This window comes from Thermobia domestica, chromosome 17, assembly GCF_964235325.1.
Source record: "Thermobia domestica chromosome 17, izTheDome1.hap1.1, whole genome shotgun sequence".
Lineage (NCBI taxonomy): Eukaryota > Metazoa > Arthropoda > Insecta > Zygentoma > Lepismatidae > Thermobia > Thermobia domestica.
This window is the reverse complement of record NC_137470.1, coordinates 165,005,625-165,033,025: the sequence shown is the minus strand read 5'-3', so window position 1 is coordinate 165,033,025 and position 27,401 is coordinate 165,005,625. Positions and strand designations below refer to the sequence as shown.

General features: G+C 35.3%; 1 protein-coding gene across 9 annotated transcripts in view; it reads left to right on the top strand.

Annotated features, from left to right (window-relative positions):
* Window positions 1-27,401, top strand: part of LOC145674466 (clavesin-2-like) — a 396,132-nt gene that overhangs the window by 114,616 nt on the left and 254,115 nt on the right. For all 9 annotated transcript variants that reach the window (XM_081744563.1, XM_081744561.1, XM_081744562.1 and 6 more), the window contains one exon: window positions 5,671-5,886. The gene's annotated coding sequence lies outside the window, so the exon portion shown is untranslated. The remainder of the gene's footprint in view (window positions 1-5,670; window positions 5,887-27,401) is intronic.

Sequence of the window (27,401 nt, the reverse complement as noted above, 5' to 3'; positions counted from 1 at the left end):
AATAATGGCGACAACGCATCTCCTTGTTTCAGGCCATTTTCGACGTGAAAGCTCGTGGACAAAAATTTTCCTACCCGGACTTTACTTTGGAATTCGTTTAAACATATCTTAATTAATCTAATTCCTGCACAGTTATCGCTGCATCATACTATGCAAATTTCAGTACTTTTTGGAGTACATAGTAGCCATTCAACCGGCATACAGATCGTTCTTAACGTTCTTTCAGCAGAAACGTTGGGTTGAGTTGATTTTGAGTTTAGCGTCCCGTTCAGCAGCGAGGCTATATGAGACGTGCAGCAGAAATGTAGCCCTCCTCATTATAGACATGGTTAGCAGAACTACCGGGTTCAGCAGTTTGGCAGGAAATGTATCGGACGTCGGAGGCCTTAAGTGACATTCTCCGGATCTCACGCTTCTCAACTTATATCTGCGGGACCATTTAAGGGTTGTGGTGTACTCCGTCAGAATTCGGAATTTACAGCAGTTAGTACAGCGAATTGAGGATGTTTCTGGTGCCGTGCGGCACACACACTATTGTTGCACAGTGTGTTATTTCGAGCATGTGTTGTGAGATGAATGACAGGCTATAATTAGTGAACGGTTAGTGATAAGAGGGAACGGTCAGTGGCATTGCATTCCTGCAATAAAAAGACATATAAAACATGCGTTGCGTATCGACCTTCTACTTAAAAAAATAAACTAATATTTAAGATAGCGCCCGTGATGATCACTTTTCTTTCTGAGGTTTCCCTATCTTCAGACATCTAATCTACGTGTAATATGAACCCCAAACCCAGTCATTCTTGTGTCAAGGCTGTCGCCTGTTTTTGGCCCACTCTGTGTGAAAATGAAAGAGGTCTTATGTGAGATCGAATGACGGGAGAACGATTTGAACCATTTAAAATTATTTAAATACAATTATCATCTACATCAAACTGGGTTTTCATCGTATCACTTTAAATTGGGTATCCTAAGAGAATAAACGGGGTTCAAAGTGTATGTCAAAAATTCAATATCTCACAAGGTCGTCAACTTAGAAAGATGGAACTCGGTGTATAAGGTCTTCATTAAAAACATGGAACGCATGTCTCAGGAAAAGGAGACATTTTATGTATGTGGGAATTAAAATGTCGCTCACTGTATAAGGCGTTCTTCATTACACTATCGCAGCTTCAGAAGAGCTGGATTACAGGATTTCGGCACCAGTCCAGATATTAGTTTATCCATTGTAAAACTTTACGAAGCATTTACCCTGGAAAGGGACCTCAGACTATATACAAGCTGTAAAGGTTTTCATTCTAAGTAGTGCACCTTCTTCTTAGCTGTCCGTTGCCAAACAAGTGTTCAGATTTGTATTTCAAACTGTTTTATGAACATGCCTTGCACTGTATATATAGGAAGTTTGATAGGTATGAGAATACAATATTTAATTCGCAGTTCTTGATCAAGATCTCTATACTGCTTCAGGTTGTGAGTTATGAATCTCATATTTTATTATCAATAAATCGTTGTTTAAAATAATATTGGTGTATACCATTGTTGCAGTGTTAATGGGAAATTTTAGTTAGGCCATTTATGGTTGATGGCAACGAATCGACTGGCAACTGAATTGAAAGAAGTTCTTTGTGGAAACACCTCACTTCTCGGCGGGTGGAAAGTAGAACGCGAGTGCTTTGATGATTGTTTTGAAACTATTGGGATTATATAGAATTAAATAATAATAATAATTTGAGGAAATAAATACTTCAAGGAAATCTGGTGCTGATGCGGTGAATATATATCGAGAAAAGATATGTGTTCTTTTTTTTTAAACTCATATTTTACAAGAGTGAAACTTCATAAATATTAAGATAATTCGTGCAGATTGAGGACTTCTCGAAGAAAAAAAAAAAAAAACTTCGTTTTTCTGATAGAGAACTGTTTCTGTTTTATAATGGTAACTCTATTAGGTAATTTATAGTTATACCTGTCGTTGTAAAACTAAGACATACGCGTATACAGATTAATGTTTTATTTTGAAATCTTTCCGTATTGAAATTATATATATATGGTAGCCCTATAATAATAACTCACTATTCCATGGATCATTAGTAGAACTAGGTGGAGATAAGAGCAGCATCTTACTATATGTAATGACAGTATTGCGACGGTGAAAGTGAAAGGGTGGGTTCTACTTCAATATATTAGGTCAACGTTGCCAGATTGGGCTACATGTAGCGGATTGGGCGATTTTTTAAGTGTGCTCGCTACAAAAATTTCAAATTGGACGACACGCCACTTTTGGGGCTAATTTTAATTATTTGCAGGCTGTAACTCCTAAGAATATGCTACTTTTTTTATTTTCATATATGAAATCACGGATTATTAGTTTTATATAATACAAAAAAAGTTTTGTTCGATGAATAAGCTATTCACAGTGAACAACAGTTATACAGTAAAACCTGTCCTCAACGGACCCTTTATTAAACGGAAAACTGTCTTAAACGGAAATATTTCACGGTCCCATGAATTTTGGAGAACAAAACGTGTAAAATTCCCTTCATTAAGCGGAAACTGTGTTACGCGGACAACGGAAAGAAAAATAAACATTTAACGGAAAATTCTGAGTTCCGGACAATAGCGTTTAGAAGATGTTTAGACATTCTGTGAGCCATATACATTATACGGTACTGTCTGCGATAACATGTTCGTTCTTTTGTTAAATATTTCTGGACAGTGTTGACCTTCCCCAACCACTACTCATATTCAGCCCCACAAATTGTCCTTAATCCCCGCAACTTAATCAAGAATCATATGAAATGTCGGAAAGAAGAAAACGAGATAGAGGAAGAAGAGGAATACGATACCGAGTTCCAAGAAGAGTGTAGAATAAATACATATCAAGATTCTCCTTGCGAAAAAATTATTCATATTCACTTAGTATAATTTCTCAGGCCAATGTGTATGCAGAAAGTCAAGCAGCCAAGCAGCAATGTACACAGAAAACCCTGCCTGGCTATCAGAAAAATAAAGAAAACGTGTGCATAGCACAATTTGTATTCATTTTAATTTTCTTGTGTATTTATTCGTAGAAGAAAGAAGTACTGTAATCGAACAATGTACGTACAGCAATATATTTTCTCAGTATGCCCCATTATAAGCATATATTTTTTTAAAAGAGGAAAAGTCTACCTCCACTAAGCGGAAACCTGACTTTAACGGAATTTTTTGCAAGTCCCGCTCGATTCCGCTAAAGACAGGTTTCACTGTACTAAAATTAACATGTTTGATACTAGTTCAATTCTTGTTTTAGCACTTCTTAATCCCCAGATCTGACAATACTAGACTGTTGTTAAATTTGCGCTGTCGCAATATCACTGACTGTGTTGCTGTCACAGTTAATGTCTGAACCTAATAGTTATGCACAGCTGTAAACATGAACATGGCAAATTTAATTCTGTTCCTGTATTGTCCGTATTAACATAATGCGTAAGTGAAGTTACAATAAATCTTTTAAAATTCATGGCTCCCAGATAAAGAATTTAGTAACTGAGTTAAAGAAGTGAGAAATAACCGTGAACAAACATACTGTAAACGTTATAAAGTGTATTTCAGAGCCCACGAAACTGACTTAAGCAATCATATCTTCCTGAAAATTTGAAATAGTTGCTCATATATATCGCAAATTATTAGTGAAATTATTATCGCCTGCCCAGCTTACTGCACACTGCAGTTCTATTGCAGCTGACGTAGTATGGTGTTTGCCCTAACACACCACCGCCAACAGTCCTCAACCACGGTCGCCGCCTGACCATTGCCAACCATGGCATCTGACATTGTTATGTTTGAGCTACAAATAGTTCAAGTCTGCTATTTTTGGGAACACAAGCTTGCTGTTTTTCAGATCTTCAGCTCGCTAATCTTCAGATCTGCCAACACTATATTAGGCTTTAAATTATAATAGATTGTTACATACAAGGTACTGACTGCATTTACGTTGATACATACTTTACATGTTCGCAATCTTCATAAGTACTTTAAACACCCCCATGGTGTCGCACAGAAAACAGCTTTGCCCTGACCTGAACCGAAATAGATGCAAATATGATTTGTAGTAACCATTTAGCACAGGTTGATATGCGATTTTTGTACGACTAATCGTTATTACATATGTTTCTAGACATATAATTCTGTACACAACTAATAGCAGGCACCAAGAAAAGAATTAGGTACCCGGAAGTAGGTTCAGAGATATGAAAAATAGATAAAATTTACGGGAAAGAAGTGGTGAATTGGATAATTTTTCGTGCAATTCATAAGTTAAGCTATCCTAACCTACCTTACAACAGAGGAAAATAGTGTAAACTAACTACCTAACATAACCAAACTCAGTAACAGAAGAAATGACAAAATTTTAATGTTTTTAAGCCTTAACCTTTTGGACATACTCTGCGACATAATGCTTTATGAATAAAACCCCAGAAAGCACTCGGGTTTTAATTACAGTTAAGTAAATGAAAGAAAAAAGTTACGTAAATTATTTTATCATGTGACCTCCATTTTATTCATCTGCATGTATAAATATACATATAAATAGATGAATTTCCCTTTCATCATTATCTTTTTTTTAAAGAGTCAATATATTTTATTCGTAAAATTCTTATTTTAATGCTAGGCTGTTCTCAACTTGAACCCTATAGCATTTCTACGAAATGTTTCATGTTCGGAAATGTAGGCACGTTAGGTGAATGATACAGTTATGGGTGCAATCAATGGTATAGTATAGAGGTTCATTAATAAATGGATTGACGTATTTTGCGGTTGTTTTGAATACTCCATTGAAATTTCTTTCATTCAAATATATAACCCTTTTAATATCTCCTTCTCAAAGTTTCTTACCCAACATCGTTTTATTCCCCCTTGCCCTTCTTATTGCTATTTTAACCTTATCTTGTAATTATTCTGCTATAACAACATATCTGCTTAAACATCCTTGAATTGAAATTACTGGTCGATTTCGAATCGACCAAAGAAGGGCAAGTTGACAAGTAGCCTTCAATTTTGATTGGAGTAATTGAACAGAATCCAAAGAACGTGTTCAACGTAGTCGCTTCGATTTAGTAGCAACTGCAAGAGAGTCGATTAGCCGTGCAACTAAGTCGAAAAGTGAATACAGGGCTTTACTATTTGTTTAATCCACTTCAGCCATGCAATAGTTGTACTTCGATATTGCAAAAGGTTAGGAAAGTTTGGAAAGCAGTTGCGTTTAGCCGATTGTAAAAGATGGGTGCCATGTTCACTGGACACTAATATTGGCAACAGTGTTTTCATTCCGTATAGAGCATGTCTCATAAAATTTATCAATGTAATAGTCAAAAATTCTTCTTTTAAACTTTATATCTGTAATAAAAATATGTCCTAAAAGCGTCAAATAATGCAAAACCTTTACCCTTTATGAAATACTTATTAGTACAATGAATAATGAAGAACTTTATCAACGCAAATTACAGTACAATATTACAATTGAATCAAGATTGTAATTACGTAATTCTATGCAGTTTGCCCCGGGTGGACCCAAAAAAGGATTCAAGAAAATAAATTAAATGTTCAGTAAAATGGTTGTTTTAATTTATATTTAAAGAAAATAAATAAGAATTACTGAAAGACTTTTTTTTTAACTTTTCATTCTAGCCAATGGAACGTTTCGTGTCAGCTTACTACAGGAAAGACAGAGCTACAGGATGATCGTTGTGACGTCAGAGTTGTGAACTAGACCATACTGTTTAGAGCTACAAGTTTGAAAATTGATTTACGTGCAGCATGGAAGCAAGACAAAAATAAAATGCAAAGAGTGGTACTTTTCAACCCGGAGAGCAAGTGTGGATTAAATGGCACATGTATACCTAGGTTAGTGCAAGTTAAGATGATAAATAGTTTTGGTGTATTTATAAGACAAATTAGCTAGCTGTGTGGAAAAAACTGACCCTTTTTTCCCCCTTTTAATGAAGTATGGAAATGTAGCCATAAGCCACTGTTTGTGGACATGCTCAGGTTTTTTTATTATTATTATTTTCATTTTTCTCTCACTCTTGATTTCATTTCCTAAGTAATGCTAGCACTCGCAAGCTTTTCCTTTCCCTTGTAACCTTGGTCATAGAGCATATAAAGTAGAAGGATAAAGAGATGTAAATTATGAAGTAGAGGTATACGGATATAAAAACTGACTCGCCGATGAGAAGCCGTAGAGTGATCATTGTAAGAGGCACCACTTCCTATACAACGAATGGAAATCCAATTTTCTCCCACAATCCCACTAAACTGACTCTAGCGCCTCTTTTGGTATGAGTTGTAAGTTCTCGTTCTAATGGCTAGCACGTGCAATTGGTGCGCGTGGTCCCGAGTTCGATTCCCGACGTAAGAGCGCAAATAAATAATTTCACAATTATTTACTTTCATTAATTATCCGTCATCTTTAGCCTCAAGCGCTGAAGTTATATTAGAGAGAGAGAAAAGACAATATTTATTATGCCAATAGTTTAGAGTAGCATGTTCTCAATTATATCATATTATACTTAAATTTTGAATGGCAAAATAAATTAATATCAGTATAGCATATTTATTGTAGGAGAGCCTTAAAGTGGTGCTATCTAATTTTATAAGGAGACACGGTGGCCGTGTGGTAAAGCTCTGGTAGTTCGTTCAACTAGCGTCAAGCGGGTTTGTGATTGACGAACAAAAACGTGTACGTGGGTTTTTTCGGTTTTCTACAGTTTTCTCCCACTTTTGTTTTCATTCCACCGTTCATTCATTGCTGTCATCACCGTCTGCCTCGGTGCATAACTAAGTAACATTAAAGTAAAAGTAATAATAACTAGAACCCCTCCTCCTTAATATATAACATAAGACGAAGTAGCGGTCTGCACGAGCTCAGGCTGAGCCCGCGGGACGGACTCGGGCTTACAAAGCATAAATCACTTCGTCTATTCTCGGGCCTAACTTTGTAAATATTCTCTACAACGATATTTGACTGTTCTCTCTGGAGAACTTTTAAAATGCAACTAAAAAATGAAACTTCTAATTGCTGTAAATAAAAATACAGTTTTGCGTTAATTATTTTCTGTAATTCGGGCTTATTTGATTATCACACGAGATCGGGCCTAAATGCTAAAACATTTCGGTCTCGGGTCGGGTCTCACATTATAAATTCACTAAAAATTCCGGCCCGTGCAGACCTCTAAGATGAAGTCACGGCGGTACCCACCCACACAAAAAAGGATATTTATAAACACAAAAGTTACTACACAGACGAAAATAATGGAATTACTCTAGCAGACAGTTCTAAATTTTGGCACATTTACATTTTCAGGTTAGGTTAGAGCTTAGTATTTTTTTAACAGATCATGCACTAAATGAGGTGCTCCATTACTACTTGCAGATTGACTTCCGGACGGCTCAGTATAAATAGTGTGGATATATGGCATAAAAACTACATACAGTGCATGAAACACAAACCAACTTATGGTAGGTGGCCACTAAAAAGCACGAATGCTATCCAACCGAGTCAGGGCAGGAGCGCAGCACGAAGACCTAAGCGGCGGCGAGGGGCTCTATCCGTAGGGAGCACGCGCGTCAGCGACTAGGGGTATACGCATAAACGAGGAAAATGAAAAAGCACACTTACACATACAATACTTTCACTATCACCGAAAATTCATTTCAATATGATGTGCAATGGCAGTAATTATTTATATTCACACTCTCATTCCTTCACGAAAAATGTTTCACATCGTATTTTGCCTATAAATATTATATTTGGTAGAACCGTCTGCTCGAGTGAACCCAAAATAATTTTGCTATTTAGCTTTATCTCTACTTTCGGTGAGTCCCATCCTACTTTAATACTCTAGTCCAGGGATGCAAATAACCATTCACCCGGGACGAGTGGTTCATCTGTACGGGCGAGTATTTAGTACAGGGTGTCTATTGACCTGGAAAACTTCAAATTTGTTTTTGTACCTGGATTTTAACAACAAACTTGTATTTTTCTAAATTTTACATTTCTCACTGCATCTAATGGAAAAATCCTAACTTTCCTTAAAGACTTATGTTTTGTAAGTATGTTGATGACGACCAGGGAGATATCTGATCTGAGTTCTGTCACTTCTTCCGCTTGCTCCTACATACTTTTTTTTTTTTTTTTTTTTGTACGCTTTCCGTGGCAGAGTTCCCATATACCTCTTGAAAGTCTATAGGTGGAATTTTTATCCATATTTCGTGGCAGTTCGAAAACATTTTTTGCTACATTAACAAATCTAGAAATTAGGGAAATACTGGAAACTTTTCTTTTCGGAAATTCTACGAAAAAGTAATGGACAAGTCAGGGGAAACGGTACTTAAACTGGAAATCAAGGAAAATTGGAGAGTTTTACTCAGGAAGTGAAACATTCTTCTAGGTTTTGCCTATTTTTTAGCAAAAGCTGATAACTGAAACACGAGAGGGATATTATCAAGAGATATGAATCACACGTTAGTTAAAGGCGAGGACTGTGATTGCTTTTTGTCAGTTACTGCACATTTTTTGCAACTGGCCTTGTGTAGGGTATATTAACAATAACAACTTTTCTTTGAAAGAAAAAAAGAAAAATAATATAAATAGACCTGGAATTTAAAAACAAACTTCTAGTAGACATCCTATAATATTATACCGAAGGTAAGTAAATGATTTCTATTGTGGGTTGTGTCCTAGTAGCTTTTTCCTTGGGCTAGTAAATTTTGTTGCTTATTTGCATCCCTGCTCTAGTCCCTTATATACAGCCAAGGAAATACCTACCTGCCTTGCTTATTACATAGCAGCCTCCTATTATAATTCAGCTGGGATTGCTCGTCAGAGGAAAATGCTAGTAGCAGTTACGATTAAAATAAATTGTAGGTTTCGTGTCATAGTCGAAGTATTCAGAGAACGCCTATCTGTTGTGAGTTCGAATTCAGTTCCTTGATCATAATACATCTATTGTCTGCTTTAGCCTAATAAATTCACCAATAATAATAGTAAGTGCTTTAAACTAATGAGTCCAAGTTGTATCACAAACTTCAACGTCGTAAAAAGACTTTAAAACAATTCACCGATTTGATAAATATAGATTTGATATAGCTTGTATTTGTTTATAGGATCTTCATATCGTACACGAATGCATCAATCAAGTAATTTTGTTACTTCCGCCGTCAACAAATGTGCAAGAATTTGGCCCATGATAGATTGAATTTACTTTCGTGCAGACAGATTTCTTTCCCTTCCTTATTTTTGATCCAGTTATCTTTCGAAGACCGCTCTTTCGGAATTTAACTGATGTAGATATTCCCCCCTTTTGTCACAGTGTTTAAAGATCAGCGCAAAACTAACCATTGTATCGTTTGCAGTAACTTTTTTCTTGAACGCACCGAAAACAAATTAATCTGAATGTAATGGCGGAAAAACGTCATACTTGACCCATCCATTAGTCCTTTCCTTTGTGAGTAATTGTCAAAACAGAAATTTAATCCTGATGCGACGGTTGTGTAGAACATCTTTGATATCGGTGAATATATGAGTCTATTTAGCTAAATCCTTCAACAATACCTGGAACATACACACTTGATCTAGAAATCAATTAGATAGTGCAGAGCGTTCAGTGCACAAACGAATCAAATCCATTATTTAGAAATCATTTTGAACGTATCTCTTCTTCAGGATCTCCATCGAAACTCCTTATAGAGCTTAAAAGGCTCATAGCTTTGTCTCCTTTTCTATTGACTTTGGTAATTGAACTTTTTCCCTTGTGCTCTGATCGCCCCGCACTCATGCCTTTGCCGCACTAGGTTCCAGGTTCGATTCGCGATGGAAGAGCTTTCGAAGATTCTATCGCAGTATTGTTGTTTAGATTCAACCTTAAACTATAGGTTCACGTCTCATATAATCCTGGTAATGAAAGGGATTTCAAACTCTAATGTAACCACCAATAAATAAACACATTAATAATCACCACTACTTTTTCCTGTAATTACACACAGATAATAATTGCGAAGTACAAATACGTAATTTCACAATTATGGCATTAAAGGAAACAAATGATTAGCAACAGAAATAATTAGGCTTGAGTTTTATTTAGACATTATTAATTAAGAGCTCTTTAGCACATTATCTCATGTTATTCGCGCGACAAATGTTGCATTTAACCAACAATGGAAATATATGCTACCATAATTGTGCATAAACTGAAGATTACTCTAAACTAAGTCAAGAAAAAAAAATAAATAAAACAATAAATTACAGTAATAATAATTTTATAAGATCCATTATTAAAAGAAAGTACATGGAAATTGTATAGCGGCACTATATTTCTACTAAATATACAATTAAAAGAAATCCATATAGATAAAATACGAGCCAAATAGAATATACATGAATATACACTAATATCTGATCGAATATAGACTAAATACAAAACTGAATTTAAACAAGAGACCTAGTAACAGAATAGCTAAATATTTAGCGTTCTGACCTATGGTAGATATAACCTTAATTCGGTCAGTAGGAGTGTATTTAGTTTGGATCCCATGTAAAGCTATCATCACGATTTCATGTCCCTTGGTGCTGAAAAGGAACGTAAAACTCGAAAGTTGTATTCACTTAGTGAAGCAGAGAAAACTATAAAAAAATTAAAAGATCAAAAGGAAGTCCTTTGTTTTAGTCATGAACCCTCTCATGAGAAGTAACTAACCTACGCTCTGTCTATGAAGTATTATTAGCATGCTACGAAACTTAAAAAAGGTGTACCAGACCACGAAAAATAAGTATTAAAAAAATACTAAGGTGTACCAGGCCACGAAAAATAAGTGAAGAAACTAAGGTGTACCAGGCTACGAAAAATGAGAGAAAAAAGTAATATGGTGTCGGCTAACTTAAGGCCAAAAGATTTAGACCTATGTATCAAATTAACATTGTATAATGTGGCGCCTACGCGAGAATAAAATTTTTCGAGCACTGGTTACTACTATTAAAATGTGTATTAATTCCTGTACCTCATTTCTCCTATTTAGAAATTAAACTATTCAAAATGCAGGCTCATGGACAGTGACAAAAGAAAGATTTTTTTTGGCTTTTAATTCATACGAGAGTGACTACATTTCCAATCCTGTTCACGTGAATTAACTCCATTGAGAGACATGCTGCTTTCCCATGAAGTCTGCGAGCAGACTGCTCTGCTAAGCAAACCCAGTGTTTTAGTGTTTAGTGAAAAGCAATCTTAGTTCAAATGCTAAGTGTGTGCTTTCAGATAGCGAAAATACTTCTTGAATTTATCTAGGACGAAAACAAGAAGAAAACGTAATAGCTTATAAATGTCTTATTCTTTTATAATAAATTTACATCTGAAAATATTTGTACTCTTCTCCCTCTCCCTTCCCGAATTACATAGGAAATTACTTCGACTTGTACCCTCTGCCTGCTCCTTTTCAAAAAACATAATAAGTTGTATGTCCGATTATGTCTCCCGCCCTTCCGATTAAAAGAGAATGTCTTTTCTTTGAGAAAAAAAAAGTTTGATGTCCCATGATCATGCACAAGGCTAAGAGAACGAAATGATGGAATGAAGAAGGTGTGAGGAAATGGGAATGAACAGAGTAGGTGTTTGTCCACAACACAGCTCAGTTGGTGCGGTTTTGACCCCATCATGAATACCACGCAGCAAAGTTGAGCTCTCTACTATTGAGCCACCGCGGCCACAAAAGAGAATGCATTCTTTGTTATCACAATTGGTAACTGAAAACTTTTCTTAATGCTAAATTCTCCATCACAGCGTTCTTAAAGAAATTATTATGAAACAATTGAAGTTCCATTGTCATTTTCAATGGAACATTATGCCTCTGCAGGTAATCTCATAAACACATCCAAAGCTTTATAACTTGACTATGAGCACCTATGTTCTACCAATACTAAGTTTATCAATGCCCAAGGTGTAAAGAGGATTTTGAAATACAACCAGACTTTTTTCTCGAAAATTTCGTACGTGCCCTGCACAAGAAAGATGTTTAATCCCAATATAATTTACAGTAGTTCTGTGGGAGGGGGCGGTTGAACTCCAGAAGGGCTTGATCCCTGAAAGTGTGCTTGGAAGCAACACTAATTTTTGTACACAATAAGATACATACACATAACGCAGTAGGACACGATAACATTCGAATGTGGACACACTATTAGTCTAAAAATTAAAGAAAATATATCCCTTGTAAATTTGAAACATGTTTTCTTCGAATGTAGTATTGGTATCAAGATATAGAATGTTCACACGTAGAACGGATAAAGCATTTATGGCTTCTGTCTCTCTCCGGTAAAGATAAGCAAACTATCTACTCTATCGACTGTTACCGTAAGATCGCCTGAAGGCAAAGCGACACACAGCAAACAGGAGCTTTCAATACGTGCTGAGAAGATTGGATGTTTCTTCTTTACCTCTTCTATTACTTAAAAAACAAAATACGTCCTATCGTTTCTATACATGTATGTCAAAGAACCTTACATTCGAATGAAGTAATAATTTTTATAGTTTCCCCCTTTGTAGCTAAGTAATCTGTTTCAAGCGCATTTATGAAAATACACTATACATGCATCTGACAGTTTTTTTTTTAATATAATTGGGGCCGCAGTGGCTCAGTGGTAGAGCGTTCACCTCTGATGCTTGGGGTCCCGGTTTCGATCCCAGCACCGCCAAGTGAACTTTGTGGTGGATAAACACCGTGTGCGAGGGTTTTCTCGGGGTTCTCTCATTTCCTCCCACTTTCTTCATTCCACCATTTCATTCATTACTCAACATCACCGTCTCCTTTAGCCTAACCGACATAACTGTGGGACGTAAAACTCAAAGATTTCATTTTTCTTCAATATAATTAAGATGGAAAAGCTTGTTAACAAATCAGAGGAATGCAGAGGACAAGTTTGACAATTCCCAGCGAGAGCTCGTGTGTTTCTGATCACACGTTAACATGTATATTCACGTCCCATATAGCTTCGGTAGTGAAAGAGACGCTAAACTCCACATCAGGCAATAATAAACAAATACGTTACACCGATTAACTGTAATAGATTTGTATGCACTTAGTCTATTGGTTCCCGGACTAGCAGGTTAACTGCCTCCCAGCACCTGAACCAAACATTTCAATTGTATTTTCGAATTTTACAACTGTATAGTTCCCGGACTAGCAGGTTAACTGCCTCCCAGCAACTGCATCAAACAATTCAAATGTACTTTCGAATTTTACAACTATATGGTTCCCGGACTAGCAGGTTAACTGCCTCCCAGCACCTGAACCAAACATTTCAATTGTATTTTCGAATTTTACAACTGTATGGTTCCCGGACTAGCAGGTTAACTGCCTCCCAGCACCTGAACCAAACATTTCAAATGTATTTTCGAATTTTACAACTGTATGGTTCCCGGACTAGCAGGTTAACTGCCTCCCAGCAACTGCATCAAACAATTCATATGTACTTTCGAATTTTACAATTGTATGGTTCCCGGACTAGCAGGTTAACTGCCTCCCAGCACCTGAACCAAACATTTCAAATGTATTTTCGAATTTTACAACTATATGGTTCCCGGACTAGCAGGTTAACTGCCTCCCAGCACCTGAACCAAACATTTCAAATGTATTTTCTAATTTTACAACTGTATGGTTCCCGGACTAGCAGGTTAACTGCCTCCCAGCAACTGCATCAAACAATTCATATGTACTTTCGAATTTTACAATTGTATGGTTCCCGGACTAGCAGGTTAACTGCCTCCCAGCACCTGAACCAAACATTTCAAATGTATTTTCGAATTTTACAACTATATGGTTCCCGGACTAGCAGGTTAACTGCCTCCCAGCACCTGAACCAAACATTTCAAATGTATTTTCGAATTTTACAACTGTATGGTTCCCGGACTAGCAGGTTAACTGCCTCCCAGCACCTGAACCAAACATTTCAAATGTATTTTCGAATTTTACAACTGTATGGTTCCCGGACTAGCAGGTTAACTGCCTCCCAGCACCTGAACCAAACATTTCAAATGTATTTTCGAATTTTACAACTGTATGGTTCCCGGACTAGCAGGTTAACTGCCTCCCAGCAACTGCATCAAACAATTCAAATGTACTTTCGAATTTTACAACTATATGGTTCCCGGACTAGCAGGTTAACTGCCTCCCAGCACCTGAACCAAACATTTCAATTGTATTTTCGAATTTTACAACTGTATGGTTCCCGGACTAGCAGGTTAACTGCCTCCCAGCAACTGCATCAAACATTTCAAATGTACTTTCGAATTTTACAACTGTACCTAGCCGCACAAACCTTGCGTTTTTAATGATTCATTTAAAATAATTGTTGGCATTAACGATGCTTTGCCAGGCTATGTTAGGACATGCAAACGGAGCTTTAGAATTACTGTGTGTATATCTAATTTTTTGTGTAAGTGTTATTTTTTTCACAAGGTGTTCCTGCAACTCGCCGTACACTAAGGCCTTTCTTTTTTTTTTTCTTTCTTTTAACGTACTGCCTCTTTTCAATCCAACAAATCTTGTGAGAAATGAACTTTAAATGGGATCTGAACTATACGTACTCCTACTAACTAGCGAACTTTGTTATTCGGCCAAACAATTATTAAAGTTAAATAATAATAATAATAAAAAATTACCCTATGTAATACTACTTAAAATAAGAAAAAGAATGAATGAAAATATTTCTAAAAAGCCATAATCATTACATTAATTACAAGAAATATATTCATATATAAAACACATATACATTTCAATCGGAAAATTTAGAATAAAGAACTATCCATATTTAGATATAAATAAATGACATAAATTCTAAGTAAATAAATAACTAGATACTTCATATGTAAGAAAAAATAATATTAAACGTAAATAATTATAATACATAATACTACATAACTAATAAATAAATAAATAAATATAAATAATAAATACTAACGTGTAAGAAAATAAAGACATATCAAATAAATACTATACAAATAAGGAATACATAAAATTCAATAATAAATAAATAAAATATAATAAATCTATATATATAAAAGAGAACGTACAAATCCTTTGTTCCCTCATCACGCTAATACGGCTGAACCAATTTCTTTCATTTTTGGGGGGTTATTAGGATTTGGACCCTAGATGGTTTTTATCATATCACTTTAATTTTTAATTACCAGTGTCTTGAGATAATTGACCATTCAAGTGTCCATAACGTACAAATCCTTTGTTAGTTCATCATAGGTAAAAATAAACGTATTTATATGCAACCCGCATGACCGTGTCACTCGGCGGGTTAACATAAATGACAGGCGATATAATTAAAACTGGAAAAAGGGGCCGTTGTCATAGAAACCACTGTTGCCATAACAACGAATCCTGTCACCGCTCGTCAATCTAAAACTGATTGAAAAAAAAAAAAATCTGCAACAAAAGTGATGCACAGAATAAGTCGTGAGTGGGAACCCTTCACCCCTGGTAGGGATGTTCATGAAGCTATCAGCTTATGCCTAATTATATTGGAATATAATTTCCATTTCTTAATTTCGAAACATACTAGATTCGATCGAAACGAGAAAACTTTTTATCGGACTTCTAAAGAAAATAAAATCAAATAAATACATGACCGTGTTTATTACATATAGAATTCCCAGTCACGACCCCCCTTTCAGTTTTATTAAAAAAAAAAAATAGAAGAAGAAGATGAAGAAAGGAAGAGGAAGATAGCAGAGGAAAGAGGTAAAGAAAGAAGGTGATAAAGAGGAAACTGTTACTGGATATTTTGAAAAATATGGTAAAGGGAAAGTGAATGATTATCAAATTGGGATCATTTCCAATAGCTATTGGGTGAATGTTCGGTATTAAGGTGATCAAAGGTAGACACATGTTAACCCATACATCCCCGATCTAGATCCATTTGACCCCAACTACCGAATTATCCCAATCTAGCTCGGAGATAGATGAGAAAGTTTAATTTTACCGTTTATTCAATATTTCCAGAAGGTTTAGACTAATATTCAATATTTGAAAAATGAACGACGAAGTTGATGGCATGTTAGAAACGACCACAGAAAAAAAAAAAAAAAAATCAGAGTATCACATATGTGTCGAAGATTTTGACTTTCACAGTTCTCTCATGATGATCATTCGTTCAGGCTACTTCAGTCCTTTTTACTTCCTTCATAGAGCCAACTTAAGTTAGTATTAACATTCAATGAGTTCAATTGATAACTACCAATAATTATAATAAATTACACATGTATGACAAGATAATGGATGCACTTAATACTAAACCTACATTTCACTCACACACACATTCATACAGGACAATGTATACTTCGGGTTGTATTTAGTTAAATTAAACTAACCTAACTACATTGCTATAGACATTTATTACATTTCAATAGAAGAAGATTTAGTTTGACATAACAAAAAAAAATTTAATACATGAAAAGAATGTTTCATAAACATGCACAGAAATTCGCTACTTGCAACAAGATCAAATAACACATTTCCCTTTTATATATATATATTAAAAGTTGAATTACATGAAAAAGAATTAAACCAAAGACGAAACAAGAAAAAAGAAGAAAAAAAAAAAAACTTCAAGGGTCAAGATATATTTAAAATTCAATGCAATGAATACATATCGTTGCAGGCAAAAGAGAAAAAATAATTGGTTAATCATTCAAAAAAAAAAAAACACTTTAGTAATATTTTATTGAGTCTTTGTCTCAATAGGAGACATATCGACAGTTTTATGAGTCTTTGTTTTTACGTCGATAATAGCTCCTCTCTTTTTTTTTTCTTAACTCTCTTTACGCACTGTGGTTTGTGTCCATGAGAGTATTCAATTGGTTTTGTTTTAACTATAGACAACTAACTGCTTCATATCACATATATGTATATCTATATTTCTCATTTCGTCACTCGACGCACTTGATCTAAAATTTCAAAGTTTGTTAATATTAAAGAAAAATTATCAAATCCAGTCACAGATATTGGGAACATATTTCCATGTTCCGGTATTCACATTAACTTATTAAACAGATTTCAGTTCGTTGAATTTAAGATCACTAATTTTTTCCTAGTATAGATCTTGTAGTCAAAAATTCTAGATACTGAATAGTTTGGTTTCCGATCGTAGGGGAAGGATTTGTTTCATGGTTTACTGATGGAAAGATTCGTTGGAGGGGCGCACTGTTTCGTAGGTTGTTAATTTCACTCGCAAAGTAAATTTGGGTAAGGATTAGGGTTATTCTTATTTATCTTACGACCCGCTACTTGTTTTATTCACATGCAGTATTTAACATTATATTCCACTTTAATAGTTACAGAAATTTAATAACAACTCAACAAAAAGTAATTTATGACAATTTACGCGGTAATACTATATATCACAAATAGTTGGTTAATACCGGGTGTCAAAAATCTATGGCAACCTAACAAGACCAGGGTAAATATCGAGCCCATTACATACATACTCGCATATATATATATGTATTCATATTAATCAATACAATAAATTTCACTTTAATATCTATCTTAATATTTCGTCGACGTTTAAATTCTACATAACCGTTCATATTCGACAAGTGTTCATATTTTATAAATATTTATATTTATTTGGCTCAAAGACAAAACAAAAACCCTGACTATCAAAATTCACCTTTTTTTCCTTCATAAGGTTGCAACATTGTATTTCATATGAATAAACCCGATAATCAATAATCATTTTCAATTTACTAAAGATCCGCGTATATATACAAAAAAAAATAGCTGGTGTTATTTAATGAGTTGATATAAGAGGTGGAAAATGCAACAAATAGAGCAGGCACGTAACTCTTAAAACTATGTAAGTACATATATATATGTATATAAAAAAAATCAATGTTATTCGAAACTAGTGGGCCCAAACTATTAATACATACACACTATATGACCAATCAATAGAAATAAAAACCAGAAATCAGTAATCAATTGATATAAGTTGTATGATCAATGAATAACGAAGGTTTCTAGGAGTCTGAAAGCATAGTGTACCTTCCCGTCAATTTCTCCCGTGGTGGATTGAATATCGCGAAAATGGTCCTGAGTTGTGCTGCAATACCTCCACGAATTGCATCCTTCGATGTCTCAGTTAGTACATACGATCGAAATAAGTGAAATGAATATTGTATGTTTTATGAGTTTCAGAAACCGGGGGGGGGGGGGGGGCAAGGTTGAAAAATTTGAAAAAAAATCTCTAAGTAATGAAGACAGAGAGAGAGATAGAAAAGAAAGAAGACGAAGAATAGGGGCGCCAAAGACTTAAGTGAGAAATAACTAACGCTACAAAGACAGAAGTCGAATTTCACTCTCAACAAATCCTTAGCCAAAATATTATTAAAATGCCAAAAGGGTGGTCTACTCAAATACGTAGACTCAAGGAGCGCCCTGCTGCCAAGGAGCAAGTCTGTGTCTTGTAAATAATAACTTCACAAGTTATTGCTTGTAAAATTATTATCTAGTAACCGTATCCGGCCCAAACCAACAGGGTCCCGAAAATCGTCCGGAAGGTTGGAGTAGGCGTTAATTTAGGATTTCAAAGGAAAAAAAAATCATCCGACCACTTGGAAACTAGAAGATTCCAGAATAGTAATGAAATTAGAGTAATAGCTAAGATATCCCTAATTAGTGATTTGCCAAAATTAAAAAAAATTAAATAAACTGAATTTTGGATCGGTGATTTCAATAACCCAAACATCACCGATAGCTACCCTGCGCAGACACGCCACAGTCTGGGATGTCGTTAATTTCCCTCATCTAATTAAACTAAGAAAAGAAACGAAAATACTTAAGGGGACTAGGGGTCGACATCCGGGTACGCTATATTTAGTAGCAGTTAATTTAATCGGATAGTCCGAACTGAGTTATATGAACACTGCACAATAAATAAATAAGGTAAGCAACAAAAAAAAAAAAAATCTCGGAGAGGCTATGAATGCTAAAGGTACAAATGACCGAAACCTGTACTTTTCGATGATCACAGGATATAGCAGTTGGTTTTTCTTAATTATCATTTCTGTCATCCTTTAGAAGTAATTCCCACATGATACTACTCTATCTATTGAAAGGCTTAGGATCTGGGGCTGTTATTATGAGGTACATAAATGCAAAGTAACACACAATTCCCAACTATAATTTACATTCAAGTAGCAAACTCGGTTGGATGAATGCACTGGTGTGGAAGTCAAAACGCGAGAGATTTTTTTTTTTTTTTCGTAAACATATTCATATTTTCACTATATAAAATTCACTAGGCCTATCCATTTAAATATAGGGGTCGTCATCTCGTTCATATTATATATCATATTATTAACATATCATTACATTCATTCATTATCTACTAATTTTCGCACGAAGTAATATTTTATAAACACCCTATTTCGTACATTTTACACGCAGGCCATACACATATCTACATTACGCAGTAATAAATATATATATATATATAACTATCACAATCTATCACGCTCAAACCACCACACGATCACATTCATCGAACCACGTACTCTTTATTTCGAAGCACCCAAATTGTATTTACCTTGCAGGTTTAAAAAAATCATACATGTATTTACGGAAAGTTAAATTGTCAATGATTAATCTATTTCTGATTTGTTGATAAAACTGAAGCAACAATGGAATTTTCGACAGCCACGGGAAAAAAGAATTTAATACTACATTTTTAAACAAACAGTAACAGCATATGGGCTTTACTTCTATTAAGAAAATAGGTGTTCTTTATTTCAGCGGATTATTCATTAACTACTGGACCTAGCAAGCTGAAATTTTCAGTACAGTAAGATCTCATGCTATTTTATATGAAGGTATACTCATCCGAACCGAAAACCATGTCCACGGGAAGTAATTTGAGAATAACTGTCCAAAATCAAACAATCTAAATCACTAAGTCATGCGATGTCGTACTGTCAACAAACAATTGACTACCGAAAACTGACGCTATGGCGCTGTAGTGGAGGCATAATTTACCGTGTACTGAAATGTATACTTGTACTCATTAATCAGAAATTTAATATTTACTCTGGTTTATTTATGTTAGAAAAATGGTACTAAATTAAAGCATATTTATACACTGTCCAAATCGAAAATTCACACACTCACACAAAACTACTAACTACATACACCACTGTTAGTACTATACATAAAGACAACTAACTAAACTAAACATGCACCATTTAGTTACATGCATGTTGACGAAAATAACCTAACACATTAAATTTAAAATACATTACTCCCTCGTCGATATATACATAGTCGGCTCTATTTAATTTAAAGGGGGTAAAATGAGAAAGGTAAACACTAGGTCTAATTGACCTGACCAATTGTTTACATAATGATTGCCAAAAATTGATGCCCTGGGGGAACCTTAACGAGGTTTATGGAGGGACCCTTCCCCTGAAAGGGGAAAAGGCCCTAAAACGAACAATAACTAACCCATTCCCCCGCTAGAACTGGTTCAATTTGGAAAAGGGGATAGGAGCCCTTTTAAGCTAACTTAAGCTGCCATTATTATTATTCACTTTACAACCATCAAACCTACGTACATGCGATTACTGAATAAATAATAGAAAGTCACATTTACTTAATACACGAACAACATGCACCAAACAGGTCGTAATTTCCCTAATCCCTACTTGAGTTTGAAATAAAAAAAATAAAGTCACTCTTTCACTGTTGTCTATTCTCGATAGGCAGCAAACATGGCTTCCTAGTAAACAGAACTGGAATTTGTTATTTCACTGAATTGCAGCTTCTTTACCAAAATTTGCGGATTTTTCGGGCTCCTATTTCGTTGTAAATCTTTAACTATTGAATTACATTATATGTTACCTTAGTTGTCCTTGGAAATTGGAATTCTTCCCGAAAAATATGTAGCACAAAATTTACAAGCTGCTCCTTGCAAGGAGTCTTCGATTGTTCTGATAACATTGCGCCAAAAAAGCCAGAGGTAGGAGAATTCCTCCAATCAGAACGAAAACTTTAGCCGCGGAAATTACAAAGCAAATAGAAATTTGGCAAATCCAGATATAACCGGATCTGAAAGTGACTATGGACTAGTGAGAGGGGGTGAGGGAAAGATTAGGTACCTGGCTAAATTCTACATTGGTCTGAAATTAAGGAAATTTATATCCAATAACGGAACTATGTTTCGGTATGACGTCAGAATGGTAAACCTTGTAACTATTCAAGTTATATATCCGTAAATGGGATTTACACTTAATCAAAATATAAATAAATATATTATACAGTGGGAATATGGTTACTAACGAAACCTTTGGGTTCATTATATTTAATTCGAAGTAAAGAGAGTAAATAAATTGTGTAACTAAACCGAAATTGAAAAAAAAAAAAAATTACTAGGTACAGGATGCGTAAAAAAAAATTGCCATTACTTTCAACTGTAATGGTACATTACAGTTTTCCCCGGCCCATTAACAAAATTTTGTTAGAATAACAAAATTTTGCTAATTGGGAATACTAACTAATGATGCTTGTTAAGTTAACACACTCATTCATCCCATTCAAACGTTACCAGTCACTCTAGGACAGTGTATTATATCTACTTGGGGTATTGCGCAAGTAATTCACTACGTTTATCTTCTGTACAATTGAAAATCTTTAAATTTCGAAAATTGTGAGTTCCGATACCTTTTCTTTTTTTTTTTTTTTTTTTTTTTTTTTCAGTAGTGTTCATATAGCAATAGAACGGACAGAAGTTCTAACTGAGAAATCGACAGATACAACTCGTAAGGCTTCAGCCGTCGACTAGTATATCTGATGACATTAGTCCGCAGTTTCCCGTCTATCACTGCCATTTAATATTGTTCTAGGCTCACCGTTACCACGCACTTGCGAAGGGACTGAATTCTGGGGTCGATTTACATTATTGTTACTATTATTCTGACTATTACCGTTCTCCCTTCTTCCGTACGCCCTGTTAAAATTCCTCCTGGTGTTATCGCCCCTACCCGGGTTCGATTCCATGTTGGTACGGTCATAGGGACGATAACTCCGGCGATTGTTGAACATGGGCCGATTCCTAAATAGTCGCCGGCCATTATTGTTGTTTTCTGAACCATACCCACTAGGATAACGAGATCCAGCTTGGGTATAACTCAGGAAATCTGTCTGGCAACTTGCCGTTACCTTCGTCTTCGTCGGTTTTAGAATTTTTGCCTGTCGGGCGAAGTATCGTTTTGGTGGACCACCAACTTCCTTGCCGCACAAGGCAGCTAAACGTGAGGTGACTTCTCGCACCGTTTGGCACAAGTGGGACGCTATGGCCCGGGACTCATCGGGTGGAAGAGCGTTAACTATAATATCTACAAGTTCAGCCTGAGAGGGATGTTCAGCTATCTGATAATATAGTTCGATAATTTTCCAAGCATAGTCCAAGAGGGACCCATACTTGGAGCGATCATACCGGAGTGATTGTAAGTTTCTCTTTTGGAGCCGTTCGATGTGCTCATTACAATATTCTTCTTTGAAAAGAATCAAAAAATCACTAAACGTCCGGATTTGGTATTTAACCGAAGCAAACCATGCGCCCGAAGCGGCGATCAAACATTTTTCAACTATCTGCAGGCGTTCCCCATCAGTAAGTTTATACATGTCTAAATATTGCTGCAGTCTCCGCAGGAAAACTCGAGGTAACCCGTTAGTAATGTTCCCATCGAAAGTGGGAAAACGTTCAATATCCCGGAGGGAAACTTTAGAGCTCATACTATACGGGGCAGGAAAAGAATCCAGTGGAATCAACGCGTTATCCTGCGCAGTTGGGGTTGTCACCGGATTTGCCACCGACGGAGTGGTCACTGAACTGAACGCTCCCATATGACCAAGAGAGGTTTTGTAATTTGTGTTGACCATGTAAGGTTCAAACTTAGGACCCACCACGGTAGTAACCGACGGTCCGGCACATCTCCTTTCCCCTCCTGGCAGCACGCTGTACGATTGTACCATTCCAAAGGTAGAGTGAGCATTTACGCTAGTGACTGTTGTAGTCACAACACTCGACTGCATCGGTACATCAAAATTACTCAACCATGATTTCGAGGTTGGCTGATGCGGGGGGCAATACATTGCTGTGTCCCGTGCATCAGGCAACACTTGACTCTTACCCGGGAGGACGTTACTTGTTTCTGGGAGAATTTTCCCTGGAGAATCGCCATCAGGAAAAGGATAGGAGATATCAGACTTGGCGATTTGCAATTTAGTAATATTCCCCTTAATACTGTCTACTTCGGTTTGAATTCGACTAATTCTTTGGTCAACCGACTCTAGTTTAGTTTCTATTGATAGGTCGGATATTACAACATTCAATCTACTTATTTCAGCCTGCTGCTGTTCAACTTTTTGTTCGATGTCACCAAATCTTTTGTTTGTACTCTCAAACCTTATATCTATTTCGTTGAATTTCTCATTTGTTTCGTCTCTGAGCTGCTCGGTGGACTGTTGGGCCCGGTATCTAACCTGCTCCAGTTCAGTAGATGTTTGCTCTTTCAATTTGCTCATCGAAGAAGCAAAGTCTAAACAGATCTGGTCAATTTTATTGTTTAATACCTCGAATCGAGCGTCGGTCTCTCGTTTCGAGGTATCAAACTTCTCATTTATTTCACGTCTCATTTCTGTATTATTTTGTTCCATGTTAGTGAATCTTTCGTTCATATTAGAAAATTTTTCATGCATCATTTCCATCATCTGGCGAATTAATGCAGACGTGTCAGACCCTCCAGATGACATTCCTTCCTTCGGGTTTGCCGTCTGATCCCGAGAATCACTTTGATTTTCACTCTTTTCCTCATCGTCGAGGTCAGATATCTCCGCTGGAGATATTTGGCCTCGGTCCTTTTCACACTCCTCACAATATTTCATTATTTCGCCGGTTTGAACTTTTTCTGCATTTTCAGCAGTATCGTCCAAATTGGAGCAAGCAAAGTGGATCCATTTTAGTCCACAACCGGTACATCTTATAAGTCTCCGCGGGGCGCGAGATCTTTTCTCTTTTTCGTTTAATGTGCATTGAGTGCACGTGACATCACACTCGTCCTGTGACACAACAACCTTTTTTGTTGCCATAGTTTTGAGACACTTTACACTTTACAAAAGACAAGATATATATCAGAAATACACATATACTATAAAATACTTATTCGCTATCCAGACAAGTATTATTCATAAATTAAAGGACTCCCATTCTCTTTCCTTCCTTGAAACCCTTCTAGCGTTTAGTTCTATTTTAGAAAAATTTTGACACTCCTTCTCTTTTTCCCCCTTAGAAAAGGAAACAAAAATGACAAAGTAGCCAACGACTCTACTTGTTTCACTTGACTATAAAATTTCTCGTATTAATTTCAATGTTGTAATCAATTCAACATGCCTTCAACCTCACTCTTTAACATTCTTAAAAAATTTCAAATCTATCGGTCGCCATTTAAACGGAGATCCGTTGCCATGGGAACAAGCGTTGCCATGACAAACATTCTTGTCGCGGTTCACCAATTCAAACTGATTGGCATGATAACTGGTATTATTCAATAAGCATTTTCAGATCCGTTACCACAGTAAACATGGTTACCATGGCAACAATCTTGTCACGTGTCGCCATTCTAAAACTGGAAAAAGGGGCCGTTGTCATAGAAACCACTGTTGCCATAACAACGAATCCTGTCACCGCTCGTCAATCTAAAACTGATTGAAAAAAAAAAAAATCTGCAACAAAAGTGATGCACAGAATAAGTCGTGAGTGGGAACCCTTCACCCCTGGTAGGGATGTTCATGAAGCTATCAGCTTATGCCTAATTATATTGGAATATAATTTCCATTTCTTAATTTCGAAACATACTAGATTCGATCGAAACGAGAAAACTTTTTATCGGACTTCTAATGAAAATAAAATCAAATAAATACATGACCGTGTTTATTACATATAGAATTCCCAGTCACGACCCCCCTTTCAGTTTTATTAAAAAAAAAAATAGAAGAAGAAGATGAAGAAAGGAAGAGGAAGATAGCAGAGGAAAGAGGTAAAGAAAGAAGGTGATAAAGAGGAAACTGTTACTGGATATTTTGAAAAATATGGTAAAGGGAAAGTGAATGATTATCAAATTGGGATCATTTCCAATAGCTATTGGGTGAATGTTCGGTATTAAGGTGATCAAAGGTAGACACATGTTAACCCATACATCCCCGATCTAGATCCATTTGACCCCAACTACCGAATTATCCCAATCTAGCTCGGAGATAGATGAGAAAGTTTAATTTTACCGTTTATTCAATATTTCCAGAAGGTTTAGACTAATATTCAATATTTGAAAAATGAACGACGAAGTTGATGGCATGTTAGAAACGACCACAGAAAAAAAAAAAATCAGAGTATCACATATGTGTCGAAGATTTTGACTTTCACAGTTCTCTCATGATGATCATTCGTTCAGGCTACTTCAGTCCTTTTTACTTCCTTCATAGAGCCAACTTAAGTTAGTATTAACATTCAATGAGTTCAATTGATAACTACCAATAATTATAATAAATTACACATGTATGACAAGATAATGGATGCACTTAATACTAAACCTACATTTCACTCACACACACATTCATACAGGACAATGTATACTTCGGGTTGTATTTAGTTAAATTAAACTAACCTAACTACATTGCTATAGACATTTATTACATTTCAATAGAAGAAGATTTAGTTTGACATAACAAAAAAAAATTTAATACATGAAAAGAATGTTTCATAAACATGCACAGAAATTCGCTACTTGCAACAAGATCAAATAACACATTTCCCTTTTATATATATATATTAAAAGTTGAATTACATGAAAAAGAATTAAACCAAAGACGAAACAAGAAAAAAGAAGAAAAAAAAAAACTTCAAGGGTCAAGATATATTTAAAATTCAATGCAATGAATACATATCGTTGCAGGCAAAAGAGAAAAAATAATTGGTTAATCATTCAAAAAAAAAAAAAACACTTTAGTAATATTTTATTGAGTCTTTGTCTCAATAGGAGACATATCGACAGTTTTATGAGTCTTTGTTTTTACGTCGATAATAGCTCCTCTCTTTTTTTTTTTCTTAACTCTCTTTACGCACTGTGGTTTGTGTCCATGAGAGTATTCAATTGGTTTTGTTTTAACTATAGACAACTAACTGCTTCATATCACATATATGTATATCTATATTTCTCATTTCGTCACTCGACGCACTTGATCTAAAATTTCAAAGTTTGTTAATATTAAAGAAAAATTATCAAATCCAGTCACAGATATTGGGAACATATTTCCATGTTCCGGTATTCACATTAACTTATTAAACAGATTTCAGTTCGTTGAATTTAAGATCACTAATTTTTTCCTAGTATAGATCTTGTAGTCAAAAATTCTAGATACTGAATAGTTTGGTTTCCGATCGTAGGGGAAGGATTTGTTTCATGGTTTACTGATGGAAAGATTCGTTGGAGGGGCGCACTGTTTCGTAGGTTGTTAATTTCACTCGCAAAGTAAATTTGGGTAAGGATTAGGGTTATTCTTATTTATCTTACGACCCGCTACTTGTTTTATTCACATGCAGTATTTAACATTATATTCCACTTTAATAGTTACAGAAATTTAATAACAACTCAACAAAAAGTAATTTATGACAATTTACGCGGTAATACTATATATCACAAATAGTTGGTTAATACCGGGTGTCAAAAATCTATGGCAACCTAACAAGACCAGGGTAAATATCGAGCCCATTACATACATACTCGCATATATATATATGTATTCATATTAATCAATACAATAAATTTCACTTTAATATCTATCTTAATATTTCGTCGACGTTTAAATTCTACATAACCGTTCATATTCGACAAGTGTTCATATTTTATAAATATTTATATTTATTTGGCTCAAAGACAAAACAAAAACCCTGACTATCAAAATTCACCTTTTTTTCCTTCATAAGGTTGCAACATTGTATTTCATATGAATAAACCCGATAATCAATAATCATTTTCAATTTACTAAAGATCCGCGTATATATACAAAAAAAAAATAGCTGGTGTTATTTAATGAGTTGATATAAGAGGTGGAAAATGCAACAAATAGAGCAGGCACGTAACTCTTAAAACTATGTAAGTACATATATATATGTATATAAAAAAAAAATCAATGTTATTTGAAACTAGTGGGCCCAAACTATTAATACATACACACTATATGACCAATCAATAGAAATAAAAACCAGAAATCAGTAATCAATTGATATAAGTTGTATGATCAATGAATAACGA